This window comes from Argopecten irradians, chromosome 1, assembly GCF_041381155.1.
Source record: "Argopecten irradians isolate NY chromosome 1, Ai_NY, whole genome shotgun sequence".
Taxonomy (NCBI): Eukaryota; Metazoa; Mollusca; class Bivalvia; order Pectinida; family Pectinidae; genus Argopecten; species Argopecten irradians.
The window spans coordinates 27,549,201-27,573,272 of NC_091134.1; the positions used below are offsets into that span (position 1 = coordinate 27,549,201).

Consider the following 24,072-nt stretch of genomic DNA (forward strand, 5'->3'; position numbering starts at 1 on the left):
GGAATAGGAAGATCAACATGACACAGGGCCTCAGGCGGGAGAGGGGACAAATATTGACAGGGTATGACACATGTAACAGAATGGCTAACCCATAAATAAAGTCGGGCTAGCTGAATCTTGTTGTTACCGAAAGTCTATTGTCTTCGAGCTAGAATGTGCCCTTCATTCAATTCACTGAAATGTTTAGCGCTAATTTTCTAAATCGATGGTTTGGCTGAACTTTGGCTGAAATCTGCATCAAAAGGAAACCTGTATTGGCTTGTATAGATGCCTCTTGATTTTCATGGCTCGTTGTAGATGCGGTTGAAGTTGTGGATAACTTCTCTACTTAAATTTATTTCCTATCATTTAAACATCAATTACTCGTGCTTAGAACTTTTATCATGGCGATATCTATTTACCTTTCTCTGGATTGTCTCAAAGTATACGCATGTGAGTTACTGCCAGTCTTTTTTAAGTTCACCATCAATGTTATGCCTGTAACAAAAAAGAGAGTATATATAGTCCTCCGGTAAGTAAAACGACACAACACATAACTGTAAGGCGTTCCCCATTAAGATGGCCTATTGGCTCTTTTTTATTTGTCTCGGAGGACAGCGTACAATGTACTTGATTAATTGTCTTTCTCTAATTGATAAAATTGTTCACCATGATGTGACTGCATTCCGATTTTACTGTATAAAGTCCGACAACTCTGTTACCAAGTTTATAGACAATATTTATATCAGTGATGATAAAAGTGATTTTAAACCGCCGTTATGCTCGATGTAAAGCTGACCAATGTTCCCGAAGTATAGTTCTAGCTTTCGACTTTTGCGCTATGATGTAAGCTGACCTAAAGCTAACAAAGCTTTCAAAGATTAGTTGACTATTGACTTATCTGCTCATTGTAAAGTTGACAATGCTCACACAGATAAGTAGAGTCTATTGACGTATAGCCTACGTGAAGTTGGCAATGCTGACTGAGATAAGTCGTGGCCCTTTAATTCCTTGATTAATGTTCACCGTCTGTAACAAAATAAGGAAATGAAACGAAATCGTAGACGGATTGTGGAGCGGTGCATGTCCGAATGTGTCTCTACCTGGCTATAATTGGCCCCGTGGTCGGGTAGATCGACTTTATGGTCAGATTGCAGATTGTGAATTTAAACACCTGGAGTATACCAATACGCGTGTGAGTGATTTATGAAGCGATTTTGGATTAAATGACCGCTTGATCCGTACGTACTTGTCTTGGACACATTTTCAGATGTTCCGTCGAGATGCTAATAATGATTTTGAATAAGAGATTATCTGTGAGCATTGTCTAATTGTGTGCATGTGGATTTACATAAGATGACTCGACAGTAATACGTTCACGAAACATTTAGTGAATGGATACATAATGAACTCATTGCCAAGGGTAAGTTTATTTATTGTCTTTTTATTGGGATGGCGAGTGTTGATGCAATCCTAGGGGTGATCTGATTGAGTAACGCGCATACTTACCCAAAAAGGTAGTGCTCCTGATCGTTTTAACAGCAGTGATAGTAACTCCTAGAATATCGATAATTCCCTGCTTCTTCTCCCAATGAATAGCTCATACTTATAATTTTCAATATTGGGAATGGGAGATGACTGTCGGGTAAGGTATTTACTACGTAAACCTACTGCCCATCCTCCCCACATAAGCACATGCACTTACATGTATACTTAATATTAAAATTTCACCATAACCAGCATCCTCCCTCCAATTACCAGCCAACTACTAAATGCAATACTATTACGGGTCATTAGATATGTAAATATGTGACTTAAAATCCACTCGTGTTACAAATTAACGTGTTTTATTAACAAACACATGATTTACAGGTAACTTAACCGTTATGTATAGGAACTATGATTGTGTGACCACCAGCCGTCTGTAAATACTTGTTAAGTGGCTACAATACATTTTACTGTATGTTTATAACACCGGTTCGCTAAGAGCTTTTCCATATCTTGTGGTCCAGTGTTACTTCTCCTGCGACCTAAATAAGGAAATAATAACTACATGATAACTAAATCACATCTTGACCAGTGACTTTAGGATCATGGATGGGTCCTTTTTTTAAGCTAAGGGCTACCACACTCTGAAAAAAATAAACCCACAGCCACGTCAACAGAGCCCAGACCGCTTCTGAGTTTCCGGTAGAACACAGACTGGCAGAAACTGGGCAATAGTAATAATGGGTATCAATCGGCCTCCACACTACAGGCAACATTTCCAGAATCCAGAAACCTTTAAACCACATTTTGGTTTGGACCCAATATTTGTTTTACACCCGGATTATCACAGGTCACCAAAGATCAAAGAGATTGATATCTATATACAGTTTATAGGGCTTCTAGGGACTCAATTTATTTCTTACTCTAAATGACCGGTACGTGTTTATATGCAGGTGGCATTGGTAAACATAGATTTCAAGTCCGTCTTTCATACAAAATGATCTTGATAACTTTTTCAAAAGTGCGAAATCTTTAAAAACGAATGCGCCGTTTTCATTGAAGGTATGGTACGATTTGTTTTACTACTTCTGAGGTTTCCCAACATAATATATTCTAACACATACACAAACGGATTTAACCGATTAATAATATGCTATGGTCGATAACTATTTTCTTCTCCTTCTGAATCTAAACGTAACTCTTCCTTAATCTCATAATGGTTGTCTCGTCCTTATCTTTAAAGCTGACTATCACTTAACCTTATAAACCTGCCTCACCCTTAACATTCTAAACCTGACTCACCCTTATTCTTCTAAACCTGACTTAACCTTCTAAACCTGGCTCACCCTTATCCTTCTAAACTTGGCTCATCCTTTACCTTCAAAACCTGGATCATCCTTTACCTTCAAAACCTGGCTTGCCCTTAACTTTCTAAACCTGGCTCACCATTATCCTTCTAAACCTGACTCACCTCTAACCTTCGAAATCTGGATCATCCTTAACAATCGAAACCTGGCTCACCCTTACCCTTCTAACCCTGGATCATCTTTAACTTTCTAAACCTGGCTCAACCTTAACCTTCTAAACCTGGCTCACCCTTATTCTTTTAACCCTGGATCATCCTTAACCTTCTAAACTTGGATCATCCTTAACCTTCTAAATCTGGCTCAACCTTAACCTTCTAAATCTGGCTCAACATTAACCTTGTAAACCTGGCTCACCTAACTTTTTAAACCTGGCTCACCTTTAACCTATTAAATCTGGCTCAACTTCATAAACCTGGCTATCCTTAACCTTCTAAACTTGGCTCACCTTAACCTTCTAAATCTGGCTCACCTTAACCTTTTAAACTTGCTAAACTTAACCTTGTAAACCTGGCTCACCTAACATTTTTATAACCTGGCTCACCTTTAACCTATTAAACCTGGCTCAAACTTAAACATCTAAACCTGGCTTATCCTTAACCTTCTAAACTTGGCTCACCTTTAACATTTTTAACCTGGCTCATCCTTAACCTTCTAAACCTTGCTCAAACTTAACCATCTAAACCTGTGTCGTCCTTAACCTTCTATACCTTGCTCAACCTTATCCTTCTAAACCTGACACACCTTTAACATTTTTAACCTGGCTCACCTTTAACCTTTTAAACCTTGCTTAAACTTAACCATCTAAACCGGTGCCGTCCTTAACCTTCTATACCTGGCTCACCCTTATCCTTCTAAACCTGACACACCTTTAACCTTCTTAACCTGGCTCACTCTTAACCTATTAAACCTAGCTCATCCTTAACCTTCTAAACCTTGCTCAACCTTAACCTTCTAAACCTCAATGTCCTTAACCATGTAAACCCGACACGTCCTAGATGGTCCTCACTATAAACAGAAGCAAGCGTAGTAATGCTTCTGTGTTTTATATCAGTTTATTACATTAAGGAATTAAAGAGACCGCCCTGTTATAAGTATCACAGAATGAGCTAAAATCACAGGAAGAGTTTCTACCACCGTACCAAAGTCATTTGACCTTGCCCATCTCCTTCATCCTTACCCTCGAGACAATCTTTAAGACACACCCCAGTACGTATATGTCCTCACCTATCTATTGGTGAGGTCAGGTGTCGATCATACATTGCTAACAGGTGAAAATTCCTCTACACGGGTAGATGCACCCGTTCAATACACTAGATATACGATACACATAACCGAAATCGAAATCACTCAACTGTAACGGCAACACTTATATATCCACCACTAATATTTACCGTCAACATCAATGGAAATGTTTAGTAGTCTGTTTTTTATTGTGTATGATGAACACACTATAAAGTGGTAAAGTCCGGATTACTTAAAGTATATATAAAACAATTAAGGCGACAAGAGGAAGCCCTGTCTTTTTCCCCATTAAAACGGAAATACGGGAGAATTTGATCTAGGCGATATTCAGCATATTGTGTGGGACACCACTGTGCCAGTAGGAGCGTTTAAAATGAAATTATCTGCATTGTTTAATGTTTAAAGGGACATTCTGTTGGAGTATAATAGTTTTAGTCAGAAAAAGGCCCGTGTGTTTGGTATTAGTATATACGGGCTGTATGTGAAATATTTCGTGGATTTAATTGTCTCACAAGAACAGCAGGAGGTAAGTTTATTTACATTTCTCTTCATGGCTTACTTAATAATTTAGTTATTGATAGAAAATACAGTATTGATAATCAGATGAAGCCATTGATCATACCCATGTGTCAAGTTTGATTGTTTTCTAATATAACAATTGAGGCAATTATTGAACTGTGCAAGAATATAATAATACAAATATCTGTAATCAAACATGCTGAAAGAAATTATGGAAAGACACACATGGTCAAAATGAACTTTTTGATGTATATGATTATTAATGTCTCTATGAATGGCAAACTGATTTACGCCCCATAAACTAGTTACAGTACATGTAGGCCTATTGTATGGCCTCTTAATTATCTATGGTCAGTCTAGATCGGGTACCCGTACATTTAGGGACATGGTCATGTTGGTCGAGGGGCCCAAGTCATCTTAAAGCAATCAATTTGGTAAGATAAATGGTACATGCGGTACTTGTGACGTATGAAGTTGGTGATACGGTCAACTTGGTGGATTTATCTTCTGCTTTGTTGGGTGTTTCCGTGATATTTCGATATAATCGGAGACTTGTTATGGTACCCAAATATTTGGTCAATGGTTTGGTTTTTTAAGAGAGGACATTACAGGGACGAATTTCTATATGGTTTAAGTTGTACTGAAATAAAGTCAGGAATCTAGAGGTGTTGATTGTGTTGACTCTGCTATTATCATGATTATAGACGCATTAATCCATAGTTGATGGAGGATGGTCGTGCTTTTCACCATTCTTTGACTTTCGTTCAGTGCTCAAAACGTTAGATCTGGTGTTCGCTTAGTGTCAAAAACGTTAGATATGACTTTCAGTCAGTGCTCAAAACGTTAGTTTTGGCGTTCGCTCAGTGCTTAAAACATTAGTTCAGGCGCATAAACTTTCCCTGCAGTGAATGATCTGTCAAAACAACGGATGTCTTTAAGTGGGAATATTAAGATGTTATCTGCAAGTTTCAAATGAAGCTCGGAGACAGGATGTTGCTCTCTAAATAATCACGTATATTATACGTATATACCAGTGCATATAAGGTCTACACGTTATATCGCCCAAATGGAAACATTTCAGTAAATAGAATACAGTTGTTTATATGCGTTGTGAAAACATGAAATACAGCTTCATCTAACCGTAGAGTCATAAAACATTAATTACTCTGTCAGTATGCTGTACGTATCGTGTGTGTAGCGAGAAATCATTGTAAACATCACTATAACATGTTACTATCTAACATCTCGGCTGATGTAGTTTTTACTTAGAAACCTGTTAGTGATTGTAAAGCTTGCGTCAACCACCTTCTTCTTTAACTATAAATATCGGAAACAAATTATCAAATTGTCATGATATTCACTATCTTGTCTAACGATATGGGGATATGAACATTCTTATAAATGAAAAACTTCTAGGAAATAAAGTACGGGTCGATGTAAAGGTGACTGAAAAGTGTAGGGAGTCCGACAGGCTACTAAGCGGTCTCTACTCTCGGTGACATCTACCATTTCTTCATTATTAAAGTGAACAGTCGGGCAAGGACGGCTAAAGTCGGTAAAAATGGCGTGAATGTATCCAGTATAATTTCTTATGAAATGGAAAAATAAAATCTCTCGTCAAAATCTGTCTGCGTACGAAGAAATTAATTGAAAGTATGGAAATTCTAAAACGTCCTCCCGGCTCGCTATGTCCGTGGTTACATTTCCACGCAGCCTCGCTTTCAATGCTTTCAAATTTTCTTTACTTTAATGGTCAGAACTGGGAAACTAAGCAGAACTTGGCCGTCGTATTAATATGTGAGAACTTTTGGAAGGCCAATGAACGCATTTAGACTGGTTTTCTTTGCCTGACTATTCACTTTAACATATCTTCCTGACTTTATGATATGTTACTGAGATGTGTAGAATTTGGAGATAGGTATGTATGAGCGGGTGGGTGTGCTATTTGATGTCTTTGGCGGCATACTTCTGTGATATAGCACTATACAAGGACAAGAGCCACAGTATCACATGTATACAACACCGACATACCACAGCTTCACAAAATATACAGACATTTACATAAAAACACATTACACACAGAAACATCCTCGATCAGATGCGTAGGAAGCGGGGGAGGGAGGGGGGCAGGGGACGGGGAGGGCAGGGGGGCAACTGCCCTCCCCCCGTTCCCCAGGACGGGGGGGGGCAAACATGTCTTTTCGCCGACTGAAATGTTCTAAAAATGCATATTTGAAAGAAAAAAGGGTCCTCCTGCACATTTTTCGTACTTCATTCTAAAAAAATTTCCGCTGCGAAGCGCATTTCCGAAAACGTTCAAGCACATATAATGTTCAAACCTTTAATAGTAGAAATTCAATACACATGAACTATACTAAAAATGTTCATTAAGGGACTCTACGTACAAGATTTGTATTTCAAAAAATGTCTCTTAAAAGATTACTTTGTTTATATGTCTTAGCAAGGCAACTAATTCATTATTATTTTGAGTTACAAAACAGTGTGCCGATGGTGTGAAGCCGGTATGTTCATATCGAGCAGGGTTGCACAATGATATGACGACACAATTATCACAATTATTATTTCTAAATGCAGGTTACTTTGAATAGAAAAATAATCATGGTAAGAACGCTTTAAAATCATTTAAATACATCGTAAAACTCATCTCAGCCATTCTAAATCGTAATATTTTCCCCCGGAGGAGACCCTCGAACCCCCAAACACCAAAATCTCGCGCTTTCGGGCGCTCGCAAAATCATCAAAATACGTTGTAAAACTCATCTCAGCCATTCTAAATCGTAATATTTTTCCCGGGGTCGACTTCCAGACCCCCAAATCTCGCGGCTTCGGCGCTTACACAACTAATTTGGCAAATTTGCGTATTCGTTAATTTTATTTTAGGAACCCCACTGTCTATAAATGTGTACAAGGATGATATTTAATGATATATGAAAAAAGTATATAAAGTATATATGATTGTGTGTTGAATTAATCTCCTCCTGTAGGTGCGGCGGGGGCGCATGTATACAAAAATCATTACGTTTCATTTCCTATGCCACTGTCGATACTCCAGGGGTTCCGATCACATACGATCTCTACACATCAAATATGACCGGAACCTCTGGAGTATCGAGGATGCACTGTGGTCGAGTGTCTGGCTTTGAAGTTGGGCATCACTCTCTCTATAGACTTCAAAGGAAATGTTTGCTGACCTGATTGGTCAAATGTTTTCCTCTGAGCTGCATCCAATTTTATTGTGAGATAATCAAGGGTTGTCGAGATCGTATGTGATCGGAACCCCTGGAGTATCGAGGATGATACGTCATTAAAATGACCCTATAGCTGCTAATAGGACGCAAAGACTGCAACCAACCAAATCCTTGTAACAGTGAAGCCATTTTATAGTGCTATCTCACTGACTCATACTGCAAAGAACCAAACATACAACAGCAACTATCTACAGACAACCGACAAACCAGTCGTCTTACTCATTTTATCTAGAATGTAAAGAACGTATGTGGTTGATTTTTTTTCGAAATGGCAAAATAGCGGTTTAGTACGGTAGTTTAGTGATATTTCGTATTCAATCTTGTCTTAGTTCCAATTGATAAAACCTATCAGTACTATGTACGGGATGGAGCTGTAGGTCACACGGGTCAATTTATAAGGCTACCTGCCGTCACAATCGGATTGCTCGGCGAGTGACCGTATTGTAATCCATGTTCACAATAAACTAAAACGATATTTAGTACAGAAAACACGTGGATTTGTCTTTCAATGTGAGGTGTGTTTGATATTCATACATGTATACAAAAATCAAACAACAAAATAATCCTTATGGACATCATTGCAGTCCCGACGTTACGTTACAAAATTTATCCTCTCTTTTACATTGTTATTTACAAGATCGCTATCTTTTGCATGCGTTTATGATTAGCTACATGATCATAAGATATTCGGTCACCTGATACACCTATTGGAGGTATTCAACATTTGTATTGAGTTGAATTATATAGCGTTTCAGTGCGCGTGAGACGCTCGTGTGACAAGTTTCGTGACATTTAACTAACCGAATTATCACACCAGAATTGGTGCATTAAAATATGCTGACATTTATATTTATATAGCGATACATTTGCCAGCTGTAGCAGAACGATGTGTAGCATTGTCTATTTATAGACTTGTAAAATATCACTGTCGCCGTTCCTGGTCACCTCAATCGTCTAGCATATAGTTGTTGTCCAATTATAAACATGTATCCAGGTTGATATGATGTTTCAATAACCATTTGAAATAGACCAGAGAGCGAAGTCCGGTTAAAATGATATTTCGGTTTTATGTATATCGTGATATCACAATACTTGTAACACCATTTAAGCTAACCAGTGTATTTATATCTTCACACATTGCGAACGTTTAGAAGTATTTACACTGTGATATGCGACAACATAAATAAAAACTCGGTATTTCGGTCAACATAAATATAAACTCGGTATTTCGGTAACAGTTGTTTACACTGTGATATGCGACAACATAAAATAAAAACTCGGTATTTCGGTAACAGTTGTTTACACTGTGATATACGACAACATAAATATAAACTCGGTATTTCGGTAACAGTTGTTTACACTGTGATATGCGACAACATAAATATAAACTCGGTATTTCGGTAACAGTTGTTTACACTGTGATATGCGACAACATAAATATAAACTCGGTATTTCGGTAACAGTTGTTTACACTGTGATATACGACAACATAAATATAAACTCGGTATTTCGGTAACAGTTGTTTACACTGTGATATGCGACAACATAAATATAAACTCGGTATTTCGGTAACAGTTGTTTACACTGTGATATGCGACAACATAAATAAAAACTCGGTATTTCGGTAACAGTTATTTACACTGTGATCTGCGACAACATAAATATAAACTCGGTATTTCGGTAACAGTTATTTACACTGTGATCTGCGACAACATAAATATAAACTCGGTATTTCGGTAACAGTTGTTTACACTGTGATATGCGACAACATAGATATAAACTCGGTATTTCGGTAACAGTTGTTTACACTGTGATATACGACAACATAAATATAAACTCGGTATTTCGGTAACAGTTGTTTACACTGTGATATGCGACAACATAAATATAAACTCGGTATTTCGGTAACAGTTGTTTACACTGTGATATACGACAACATAAATATAAACTCGGTATTTCGGTAACAGTTGTTGTTTTAATCACTTGTTCTAAAACAAATGGTAAGAATATAACGATATATCGATGGACGTACATGTACATGTATTACCTATATAGCCTCTGTGTTGCAGTTGCGGTTGGTCATTGTGCCCTTGAGAACTAGGGTCATTTAATTGTGACCTTGATAATTAATTAAGATCACTCGGTTGACTTTAAAGGCCCACTACCTTTCCGGAGCAAAATATAAAGATTTCTTAAAAACATTAATTACCTCAGAAAATACATACCGATGGCCTAAGATGAGGTCACAACACCAAACATATGCAAGATTTCCTGCGTAATATATGATGACAATGGAGAGTCATTTCGCTGTTTTACCGTCTGCCGCAGTGAAAGTCAACTACCGCGCTGTATTTAGGACGACGGGGGACGACCAGCTTTATGAAAATTAACATTTTATTTATTTTAATCAAATTATTTAGGAGGTGATAATAAGTGTAGTATTAACGTTAAGTTAATAACTTTTGCCACTCGACAAAATTATTAATCTCGTTTTACATTCCCATTTTAAAAATCATAAACCGTTTCGGAAAAGTAGTGGGCCTTTAACGCAAGGTTCAAGGATGGAAATTGATATTCAAATATTCAAAGGAGTATCATTGGTACCGCACTTCAAACACTCAAACTTTGAAGGGAAGATCAAAGATTTTAGTAACATTCTTAACCATTGGTTGTTTTACTTTATATTTTGGGTGGGTATGGAATTTCAAACATAGAGAATATTTCACGTTATTACTGAAAAAATCAGACTCTGATATCATGTTAAAGAAGTGTAAGTAGCGGAAATGCCACATGTGCTGCACATACCAGTATAAGCTGTGTCATTCACACAGACTCCAGTGTATACAACATAAGTAGTTTGACACAGAACGACCCAGCCCAGGATGTGTGATACGTTTTAGCTAATGACACCAGTTTTATCTAAAACATAACTCGGTAATGAAGGTATTATATTACACGGAAAGGTCATCAATAGCTACATGATAGAGATAAGCTGGTGTGATATTCCTCCACCATACCCAAACTCTACTTAACGATTTTAAAAACCTTATCATGTACATGCTTAAGAAATCCAATAGAGTTTGTCATTTTATTTATGTTGTTACATTCGTTAACCTCATACATGGTTTGGCTCATTAAGATGGGGCACTTCTCTAACTACAGATTCCATTCCTCTCTGCCCTCTTTCATTTGTCAAGTTCACGTGATCTCTGTAGGGACATTTCTTTATTCATTGAAGCTTTCCAGTTAACCCTTAGAGACGACTTTGTCTGTTAATCGACCAAAGGCGACGTGCAATGCAACGGTAACTTGACGTCATGGCTTTTTTAAGTTACAAATGCCAATTGCAAGCCTTCAAAGGTGAAGGTCATTATTTGTCAATGGATGGTCTCATTATTTCAACTCAGGAAAGACAAGACAAACGTTCATGATCACATCCCAACTAAGTTTATTTCTCCTTTTATTTGTAGATTTTTCATATGACATTCAACATTTTGAATTTTGTTTTGCTTCCCCCCCAATGGCCATTGCTCTTGCCATTTTAGTGCCTTCATTTGGTTGATCTCCCTTCATTTCCTCGCGTTCTTGATTTCATTTGTCTTTCCTATTTTGTTACTTTTGTTTCCTTTCTGGCGATCTTTTCTCCGTTGTTCATTCCTGTAACCTAATATAAGCTATTTGCGGTGATGTTTCGGACCACCTATCATCACAACAGCCTCCGGACAAACGCGTGTTTGGTCAGTCACTGACCGCGTAATACCCCGGATGTACATTACAACCAGTTTCGAACAACGTCAGACGATATCCGCCGTAGGCAAAGTCCAGTACTGGATACCATGGAAACAAAATATTATATAAAAATTCCATCTGTGTACCCGTTTATATGACTATATAAGTTAGGTAGTCCAATATACCACCACCACCTCATAATAGGACATCAAAAACGAAAATAAAAATAACACGTTACTAACAACCAATTATGGTGTATAGATTTATTAAACCATTTTCCAGGCTTATCAAATCTATTTCCTCAGAAAGATTTACACGGCTAGGTATGCTTTAAAAGAACCAGAAAACATTTTTGATAGAGTATACGTCATTACATATTTGCCATGTTCTGTTGTTAAAATATCTTATCTAAGATCGTTAGGTGTCATTGTCTATTATTTTGCTGTTACTGAATTTAAGATATGGTCGCAATCATTATTGTTACCATAGGTTATAATTTACTGAAATAATTTGGCGATCAATCTATTCGTGAATTTCAAAGTTCATCGCATAGAACAAAAATTACGGAAGCCCATTGGTGCCAAATTAGATATGAAATACAAAAAAAGTGATTGCGAATAAACGCAATACTTATTGCAAATAAAATCCCCCCAACGTACGTGAGCTGAACAGAGCTTAAAATCCTGAAAGCGGACGAGTTGCCCAAATAGTAAAATACATTATCGATACGTGTGTGACTAAGTGAAAATTTGAAGCTTTTATATTTATTTTATTTTCGAAGATTTTACATATACAGATACATGGTTATCTCACTCACACCATACACACCTCCTCACATCATATTCAGCATAATTGCCATCTTTATGTATTATAAACATCCTCAAAAATTGACCATCACATTCACATCCCACAGGCTCATCAATGATCATCAATCATACTCACATCGTCATTAATTAAGCATACATGTACCAATATATTATTAACTCGTCCAAGATAATCATACACAATCAACCCACTCACCTCCTTATTCAACATGACATGAATATAATATTATCATCATCACGAGTCATCAACCTTATAATATTTATAATGATCATATACACTTACATCATCATTCAATATGATGTCAATAGGATTATCATCCTGGTCAACAAACACATCATCCTTCATCATAAAATCACTGTATCATTTCTATACTTATCATCAACACAATTACATTATTCATCCTTATCATCTATCACCCTACAAGCATACTACCATAACATTACATTTCAACATGACTTCAATATATATTTTCATTATTAGCATGCCCTAATCATTACACTTTTTAAATGTGATAAAAAAAAACCAAACTAAGTCTCTGACACATCGAGATTTACTTACAAAACACTGGCAAGTGGACATACTTGACACACACACACACACACACACACACACACACACACACATGTACAAAACACACACATATAAAAGACACACACAATGAGAGAGAGACAGGGGGGAGAGAGAGAGAGAGAGAGAGAGAAAGAAGGAAGAGGGGAGAGAGGTCAGACTTTCAGATATTATGGCTCATTACTTATATAATTATGCAAGTAGAAAAGCTTAACTGATATTAATGATGTATGTACATGTAATTTTAAATATGTGTATAGCATGACCGAGTTAATTTAGTCAAGTTCAACAAGTTTTATCCACTTTTTCCATTCTGTTAACAAATTTTGCGTGAAAATACTCCCCTTTACTGTAAGCAATGTGTCTCTGTACTTTATAGTAATCTTGAATCAAATTAACCAAAACCATAACATTTAATGAACAATGTAAGCATCTGGTTCTATATATGTAGTGTTTAATAAGAAGAAGAAATTCATTGTCAATTCTGTTATACAGCCCTGTAGGTTCAAATAGCCCAAATATCATTGCTGCAAACTTTGAAGGGAAGATCAAAGATTTTAGTAACATTCTTAACCATTGGTTGTTTTACTTTATATTTTGGGTGGGTATGGAATTTCAAACATAGAGAATATTTCACGTTATTACTGAAAAAATCAGACTCTGATATCATGTTAAAGAAGTGTAAGTAGCGGAAATGCCACATGTGCTGCACATACCAGTATAAGCTGTGTCATTCACACAGACTCCAGTGTATACAACATAAGTAGTTTGACACAGAACGACCCAGCCCAGGATGTGTGATACGTTTTAGCTAATGACACCAGTTTTTATCTAAAACATAACTCGGTAATGAAGGTATTATATTACACGGAAAGGTCATCAATAGCTACATGATAGAGATAAGCTGGTGTGATATTCCTCCACCATACCCAAACTCTACTTAACGATTTTAAAAAACCTTATCATGTACATGCTTAAGAAATCCAATAGAGTTTGTCATTTTATTTATGTTGTTACATTCGTTAACCTCATACATGGTTTGGCTCATTAAGATGGGGCACTTCTCTAACTACAGATTCCATTCCTCTCTGCCCTCTTTCATTTGTCAAGTTCACGTGATCTCTGTAGCACAGGGACTTGGCACGATTTTTTAAAATAACATTATTCATATATATATCATAGCATACCGTTGGTTAAACAATGTGCCAGGTCCCTGTGCTCTGTAGGGACATTTCTTTATTCATTGAAGCTTTCCAGTTAACCCTTAGAGACGACACTCTGTCTGTTACTCGACCAAAGGCGACGTGCAGTGCAACGGTACCTTGACGTCATGGCTTTTTTTTAAAGTTACAAATGCCAATTGCAAGCCTTCAAAGGTGAAGGTCATTATTTGTCAATGGATGGTCTCATTATTTCAACTCAGGAAAGACAAGACAAACGTTCATGATCACATCCCAACTAAGTTTATTTCTCCTTTTATTTGTAGATTTTTCATATGACATTCAACATTTTGAATTTTGTTTTGCTTCCCCCCCAATGGCCATTGCTCTTGCCATTTTAGTGCCTTCATTTGGTTGATCTCCCTTCATTTCCTCGCGTTCTTGATTTCATTTGTCTTTCCTATTTTGTTACTTTTGTTTCCTTTCTGGCGATCTTTTCTCCGTTGTTCATTCCTGTAACCTAATATAAGCTATTTGCGGTGATGTTTCGGACCACCTATCATCACAACAGCCTCCGGACAAACGCGTGTTTGGTCAGTCACTGACCGCGTAATACCCCGGATGTACATTACAACCAGTTTCGAACAACGTCAGACGATATCCGCCGTAGGCAAAGTCCAGTACTGGATACCATGGAAACAAAATATTATATAAAAATTCCATCTGTGTACCCGTTTATATGACTATATAAGTTAGGTAGTCCAATATACCACCACCACCTCATAATAGGACATCAAAAACGAAAATAAAAATAACACGTTACTAACAACCAATTATGGTGTATAGATTTATTAAACCATTTTCCAGGCTTATCAAATCTATTTCCTCAGAAAGATTTACACGGCTAGGTATGCTTTAAAAGAACCAGAAAACATTTTTGATAGAGTATACGTCATTACATATTTGCCATGTTCTGTTGTTAAAATATCTTATCTAAGATCGTTAGGTGTCATTGTCTATTATTTTGCTGTTACTGAATTTAAGATATGGTCGCAATCATTATTGTTACCATAGGTTATAATTTACTGAAATAATTTGGCGATCAATCTATTCGTGAATTTCAAAGTTCATCGCATAGAACAAAAATTACGGAAGCCCATTGGTGCCAAATTAGATATGAAATACAAAAAAAGTGATTGCGAATAAACGCAATACTTATTGCAAATAAACCCCCCCCCCCCAACGTACGTGAGCTGAACAGAGCTTAAAATCCTGAAAGCGGACGAGTTGCCCAAATAGTAAAATACATTATCGATACGTGTGTGACTAAGTGAAAATTTGAAGCTTATCCGATCATAAATAAAGCCGAATCGTTATAAGTAGCCAAAGGCATCAGCAACGTAAGTACTTAAACTAATGTTGAAGATACTGCGAAATCTATACGTCCTCCCAAAAATTGATTTGTAACTTTCCAGTGAGTAGCTTAATGAACCCATTACCATACTTTCTCAGTCGTTTTATAAAGTCTCGTAATGGTGGCTCTCCGTACAGTAAGAGGGGGTTATGTTATCGGAGTTAGTATCTATTTCACGGTCTGTAAAACCATGACAAATAGTGACAAGTCATTCATACGTGACGTGGCTGAGGCTGAACATTATTAGTTTACATGTTTATCTGATCTTCAAGCTACAAGGATTCTAATTATATTTACATTTCCTGTGGTATTGGTTAATATTATGAAGTAAATTCCCCACATTGTTGTGAACACAGCTTGTAAAAATCTATTTTTGGTCATCAAACATGTTCCGCCAGTTGATTTTAGTTTCAGATTCATCAACTATTCGCACCAAGAAACAAGAATAAAGCAACCTTGACAATTCTGCGATCAGAAAATGCCATCTACATATGATTAAAACGGACGACGTCTGTTGTTTGTATCTGGACCAGCATATTACGGAGTTATTTTCCTTTTGAGTAGGTATCTATTGTGACGTCATAATTTTGTGAGTGAAATTCACGTCGTTTTCACTGAAAAGTATGGCGTTACGCTCACAAACACATGGCGTCACAATCAATACCTACCCTAAGGGTTGATAACTCAGTAATATGCAAATACCGTAAACGTACTAAGTTAGGCACAATTAACCTTTAGCGGAAAACCTATCCTGAACAGGTTAGCACAAATATGAATTTGTGCAATCGCTATAATGATTGTATAAACAATATACAGGAAATTACAATGAACACAGTCATATTTTAGTGCAGCATTTCTAGCACAAAGCGTGCTGAAATAAAATTACTGCTAAAATAACATTACCGCTAAAATAAAAAAATAATTATAAAAAAATAATTATCGCTAACATATGTCATATATATATATAGAAAATTACTTTTTTTTGTTTATATTTGTATTCAAACCACATATGATTTGATACACAATGTGTTACTCGTGTACGTTAGGCTATAACGAGAACCTGGATATAATGACTGGTATTGGCCGACCACAAATATTCCTTACGTTCCGTGACCAGAGGCTTCAGGTCGGATGGTACATGTAAATAAACATTCTCGTCTATAAAGCGACTTTATTCAGAATTATAGGAATTTATCAAGACTATTTACTGTCGTGTTCTAATATTTGTTGCCAGTTCACTTATTAACTTTGTATGGTATGATTACTGATTTAAATGTTTATAGTTTGACCTTTCTGCCACTGTGCTATACATTGTATCTTTTGTCTGTCATTGTGTTTGTTTGGTTACATTTCTTTTGTCAGACCTTGCTACGTTTTTATTGCGTTTGTTTGTATTGCGCTTGGATTTGTGTTTGATTTCATTTATTTGCCAATGTCTTGTGTTTGATTCCATTTATTTGCCAATGCCTTGTGTTTGGTTCCATTTATTTGCCAATGCCTTGTGTTTGGTTCCATTTATTTGTCAATGCCTTGTGTTTAGTTCCATTTATTTGGCATGGCCTTGTGTTTGATTTCATTTATTTGCCAATGCCTTGTGTTTGGTTCCATTTATTTGACATGACACCTTGTGTTTGGTTCCATTTATTTGGCATGACACCTTGTGTTTGGTTCCATTTATTTGGCGTGACACCTTGTGTTTGGTTCCATTTATTTGCCAATGCCTAATGTTTGATTCCATTTATTTGCCAATGCCTTGTGTTTGGTTCCATTTATTTGGCATGGCTTTGTGTTTGGTTCCATTTATTTGCGAATGCCTTGTGTTTGGTTCCAATTATTTGGCATGGCCTTGTGTTTGATTTCATTTATTTGGCATGGCGTTGCGTTTGGTTTCATTTATTTGGCATGACACCTTGTGTTTGGTTCCATTTATTTGGCATGACACCTGTGTTTGGTTGCATTTATTTGCCAATGCCTTGTGTTTGGTTCCATTTATTTGTCATGGCCTTGTGTTTGGTTGCATTTATTTGCCAATGCCTTGTGTTTGGTTGCATTTATTTAGCATGGCCTTGCGTTTGGTTCCATTTATTTTGGCATGACACCTTGTGTTTGGTTCCATTTATTTAGCATGACACTTTGTGTTTGGTTCCATTTATTTGGCATGACATTGTGTTTTGATTCCATTTATTTGGCATTGCCTTGTTTTTGATTTCATTTATTTGCCAATGCCTTGTGTTTTGTTCCATTTATTTGCCAATTCTTTGTGTTTGGTTCCATCTATTTTGCATGGCCTTGTGTTTGATTTCATTTATTTGGCATGGCCTTGCGTTTGGTTCCATTTATTTGGCATGACATCTTGTGTTTGGTTCCATTTATTTGGCATGACACCTTGTGTTTGGTTCCATTTATTTGCCAATGCCTTGTGTTTGGTTCCATTTATTTGGCATGGCCTTGTGTTTGATTTCATTTATTTGCTAATGCCTTGTGTTTGGTTCCACTTATTTGCCAATGCCTTGTGTTTGGTTCCATTTATTTGGCATGGCCTTGTGTTTGATTTCATTTATTTGGCATAACCTTGCGTTTGGTTCCATTTATTTGGCATGACACCTTGTGTTTGGTTCCAGTTATTTGGCATGACACCTTGTGTTTGGTTCCATTTATTTGGCATGGCCTTGTGTTTGGTTCCATTAATTTGCCAATGCCTTGTGTTTGGTTCCATTTATTTGCCAATGCCTTGTGTTTGGTTTCATTTATTTGGCATGGCCTTGCGTTTGGTTCCATTTATTTTGGCATGACACCTTGCGTTTGGTTCCATTTATTTTGGCATGACACCTTGTGTTTGGTTCCATTTATTTAGCATGACACCTTGTGTTTGGTTCCATTTATTTGGCATGGCCTTGTGTTTGATTCCATTTATTTGGCATGGCCTTGTTTTTGATTTCATTTATTTGCCAATGCCTTGTGTTTGGTTTCCATTTATTTGCCAATGCCTTGTATTTGGTTCCATTTATTTGGCATGGCCTTGTGTTTGATTTCATTTATTTGGCATAGCCTTGCGTTTGGTTCCATTTATTTGGCATGACACCTTGTGTTTGGTTCCAGTTATTTGGCATGACACCTTGTGTTTGGTTCCATTTATTTGCCTTGGTACCTTGTGTTTGGTTCCATTAATTTGCCAATAACTTGGGTTTGGTTCCGTTTATTTGCCAATGCCTTGTGTTTGGTTTCATTTATTTGGCATGGCCTTGCGTTTGGTTCCATTTATTTTGGCATGACACCTTGTGTTTGGTACCATTTATTTAGCATGACACCTTGTGTTTGGTTCCATTTATTTGGCATGGCCTTGTGTTTGATTCCATTTATTTGGCATGGCCTTGTTTTTTATTTCATTTTTTTTGCCAATGCCTTGTGTTTTGGTTCCATTTATTTTGGCATGACCTTGTGTTTGATTTCATTTATTTGCTAATGCCTTGTGTTTGGTTCCACTTATTTGCCAATGCCTTGTGTTTGGTTCCATTTATTTGGCATGGCCTTGTGTTTGATTTCATTTATTTTGGCATAACCTTGCGTTTGGTTCCATTTATTTGGCATGACACATTGTGTTTGGTTCCAGTTATTTGGCATGACACCTTGTGTTTGGTTCCATTTGTTCCATTAATTTGCCAATACCTTGTGTTTGGTTCCATTTATTTGCCAATACCTTTTGTTTGGTTCCATTTATTTGCCAATGCCTTGTGTTTGGTTCCATTTATTTGGCATGGCCTCGTGTTTTGTTCCATTTATTTGGCATGGCATTGTGTTTGGTTCCAATACACCAAAATCACGGCAAAGTCACTATGCCAGTAGGAGTTTGTGATATAAATCTATCTTCTCTCTTAAATCCTTACATCACTATTCATCGTGTTTTAGTTTGCGGGCCATACTAGCACATCTGGTGGCATCTCCGCTCCCAAATGGCCATTAATATCTTTTTGATAGATAAAAAGCAAAGATAAGTTGTTTAGCTATTTAGACTGTGATGGATCATTACAAGAATTGTGTCGTCTCATTTGTTTGAGCACAGCTGATATAATATACGTTTTGATTCAGTGACTCTAGTCCCCAAACAATCGAAAATATCTAAAGATTTGACATCTATATTGAGTAAGCAGCCGCCAAGGCTTAGAAAACTAATACCACACGATTTCAGCAGCTGGTCTATCTTCTTTATAGCTAGTACCAGAATATTGTGTCGTCACAATGATAATGACGTCAAAATACCATGTAAGCGAATGGCAGTTCATGCACTGAACACCACCATCTGTGTCTGGTAATGTTACATACACTGTACACATGAGGATGGATCGAAATTCAAAGACTTACTACATTCTAAAGATTCTGTGGTTAAGGATATAACAAAGCCATTGTTTGACTTGCCCATTAGTTTCCTTCAGACGTAACCCTATTGTTATACACAGTACTCGCCTGACCTGTCTCTCTACTCCCGTCCGTGAGTAATTGATGTTTAATTTCTGTAATGACTGACTGATTGTGGTTCCACCCTTCCTGTCCCCTGTACTTTAACTCCAATAACAAAGGAATCATTAGCTGCTGTTACTCAGAACATGTCGTCTTAACGAAACCTTTGTTATAATATGTATACATACAGATGTTCGTGGTCAACTGCGCATGTTTCATGATACCGGATCGAGATGTACAGTCAGAAGACCAGGACTCCATTCCAGGGATTTCATCCCGATAGCTCCCTTCTTTCACCTCACCAAAGGAACATGAAACAGTCTTTGAAGAGTCTAAAACAGTCTTGAATATAGACGACTTCGTCAACTAAAATGGTATTATGAAAAAACGTTTATCAATTTTAACAAAAACGTAAATCTGATCTCAAGTTTCTCTCTAGCCTTGTGACAGCCGCTGAGTGTTACAGCACAGTATTCCACTACCCCTATACCTCATTTCTCTACCTTGTGACAGCCGCTGAGTGTTACAGCACAGTATTCCACTACCCCTACACCTCATTTCTCTACCTTGTGACAGCCGCTGAGTGTTACAGCACAGTATTCCACTACCCCTACACCTCATTTCTCTACCTTGTGACAGCCGCTGAGTGTTACAGCACAGTATTCCACTACCCCTACACCTCATTTCTCTACCTTTGACAGCCGCTGAGTGTTACAGCACAGTATTCCACTACCCCTACACCTCATTTCTTTACCTTGTGACAGCTGCTGAGTGTTACAGCACAGTATTCCACTACCCCTACACCTCATTTCTCTACCTTGTGACAGCCGCTGAGTGTTACAGCACAGTATTCCACTACCCCTACACCTCATTTCTCTACCTTGTGACAGCCGCTGAGTGTTACAGCACAGTATTCCACTACCCCTACACCTCATTTCTCTACCTTGTGACAGCGCTGAGTGTTACAGCACAGTATTCCACTACCCCTTCACCTCATTTCTCTACCTTGTGACAGCTGCTGAGTGTTACAGCACAGTATTCCACTACCCCTTCACCTCATTTCTCTACCTTGTGACAGCCTGCTGAGTGTTACAGCACAGTATTCCACTACCCCTACACCTCATTTCTCTACCTTGTGACAGCCTGCTGAGTGTTACAGCACAGTATTCCACTACCCCTACACCTCATTTCTCTACCTTGTGACAGCCGCTGAGTGTTACAGCACAGTATTCCACTACCCCTACACCTCATTTCTCTACCTTGTGACAGCCGCTGAGTGTTACAGCACAGTATTCCACTACCCTACACCTCATTTCTACCTTGTGACAGCCGCTGAGTGTTACACACAGTATTCCACTACCCCTACACCTCATTTCTTACCTTGTGACAGCTGCTGAGTGTTACAGCACAGTATTCCACTACCCCTACACCTCATTTCTCTACCTTGTGACAGCCGCTGAGTGTTACAGCACAGTATTCCACTACCCCTACACCTCATTTCTCTACCTTGTGACAGCCGCTGAGTGTTACAGCACAGTATTCCACTACCCCTACACCTCATTTCTCTACCTTGTGACAGCCGCTGAGTGTTACAGCACAGTATTCCACTACCCCTACACCTCATTTCTCTACCTTGTGACAGCCGCTGAGTGTTACAGCACAGTATTCCACTACCCCTTCACCTCATTTCGGTTTGAAGGAGAAAACAGTAACAATGATAAAAAGAAAAAGTTAAAATACACGAAATCCATTATATTTGTTTAAGACTTTATAAAATTGGTGATGGTTGTTGCCTGTCGTATTATCTACTGAAGAAAGTTTGGGGTTGGTGACCGAAAAACAAGCACCTGCTGAAGAATGTAACGTTCCATTCCATCTGTAATGAGAAACATGATCAGGAAATAGACAATGATGTGTCCAACACAGCAGTCGACAGTATCCTGTGGTGTTTTAATTAGTTTCCAATTACATATCCACGAGAGAAAATAACTGGTAAAACCAATTTTAATGGATGACGTCATTTTATAATGACACGTCATTATTGGTGTCAAATTAATACACAACTAGGTCAGCGATCACGTTAATCTTTCAATCGAAAGTGACATTTTCTTTATGTTGAGTTATCACAGTAGGTCCGAGATAGTTGATTGTATTGTCAGAGAACTATTCCCTGGTATTGGCCTGTCAGAGTTTATCAAGGGTAACGATTTCACGATTAACCTTTTAATTGAGTGGTTCTGTTGACATTGTGATCTTTTTATTTTTAGTTACAGAAGTAATCATTTTCGTTTCGAGTGTTACATTTGTACGAGTGTTTACAAAGTCTAATAAAGCGGAATAATCACTTACTAGATAGAAAGGTAATTGAGTACATTCGTAAAGTACAATACACATGATCGTCGTGACCCCGGAACACAGGCACTTGTGAATTGATCACATATTGCATACACAGTGGATAGTGTAACTAAATCCGATTCACTTTCCATCAAAGGTAACGACACTTAAGCTCACAGGGACTTGAACATATGTACTTATCACATTTTCAGAGTGAAATATAAGATATTTAACATCCAAATGAAAATTTCACTTTTGATTTTTTCACTCAATATTCAATATTGACCAATCAGAACACAGCATTTATAGTGAAAATATTGTTTTGGTGATAATTATTTTTTTGAAATATCAAGCTAAAAATATTATTATATTTACACTTGTGGAAAATATCAAAGTTTCCACCTCACTCGATGAAACATACTTGTTATTCATCAAGAAACAAGGAATATCCTCGATATAGTCCACATTTTTGTTATCTGTAAACAATAGAAACTCTTTGAACAACAATAAAATGTCACGATAGGACGATGAATTATGTACTTATAGACGTTCAGTAAACCACTTTTGAGAGATATTAATGTTCGTAAAATTTTCCGAGAAAGGTTGTACGGGATATTTTGTATACGTGAAAATACAGCGGTTTATAGTACTGTTCCTACACTGAATCTTGATTTACAAATTGTAATGCTATCCAATTGCTATATGATTTGAAAACACATTTACATTATGAAGAGTTCAAAAAGCCGATACTCGAGTCATACATAAAACATATTGATAAAAATAAACAGCGACTGGGTATCCATTTTATAAACTGTTTGTAGATATTGGCATGTGACACTTATTTACTATTTGTTAAATCTACTTCTTACACTTTGGTGATGTTTAAGTTGAGAAAACGTCGATCAATTCTGTATCTCTCGTTACGTAGCTTATCTTCACTTATTGAAATGTAGCACTGTCATCGTTTCAAGCAGTTTAAGTGTATTATATATACAGTGTATATATAAATAAAAAGTACACTATAACACCGTAACACGTAAAACGTCTCATTGAATCCGCCTAATTTGTTTGGAAATCCGTTTTTGAATAAACTAGTTTAATTTACAGAAAATGCTTTCACACTTCAAATTCCAATATATTTGCCTGTAGTGTCTATACTTACAATACATATGTTAATTTATTTAAATGTAATATATGTAATACATCACAGACAATGTAAATACTCATCTTACTGAACATTTAATCTGCAGCGTCATCATGTAATAATAAGATTCAAATATATTTAAAGTTTAAAACGCACGTTAAAGGCCCACTACCTTTCCGGAGCAAAATTTAAAGGTTTCTAAAAATCACAAATAACGTAAGAAAATATATACGGATGGCCTAAGATGAGGTTACAACGCCAAACATATGCAAGTTATCCTGCGTAATATATGATAACAGTTGGGTTTCATCCCGCTATTTTACCTTCTGCTGCAGTGATAATCAACTACCGCGCGGTATTTAGCACGACGGCGGGAAAACATAAGACGACCCGCGTTATGAAAATTAACATTTTATCTATCTAAATTAAATTGTTCAGAAGACGATGATAAGTGTAGCAATACCGGTAAGTTGATAACTTATGCGACTCTATAAAATAATCGATCTCGTTTTACATTTCCATTTTAAAAATTAAAAGCTGTTTCGGAAAGGTAGTGGGCCTTTAAACAAATATACAAATT

General features: G+C 37.1%; 1 protein-coding gene across 1 annotated transcript in view; it reads left to right on the forward strand.

The window, feature by feature from the left end:
• The first annotated feature begins 4,388 nt into the window (after positions 1-4,388).
• The window catches only part of LOC138322735 (uncharacterized), an 85,401-nt gene continuing 65,717 nt past the window's right edge, over positions 4,389-24,072 (forward strand). The window contains exon 1 of the mRNA XM_069266813.1: positions 4,389-4,602. The gene's annotated coding sequence lies outside the window, so the exon portion shown is untranslated. The remainder of the gene's footprint in view (positions 4,603-24,072) is intronic.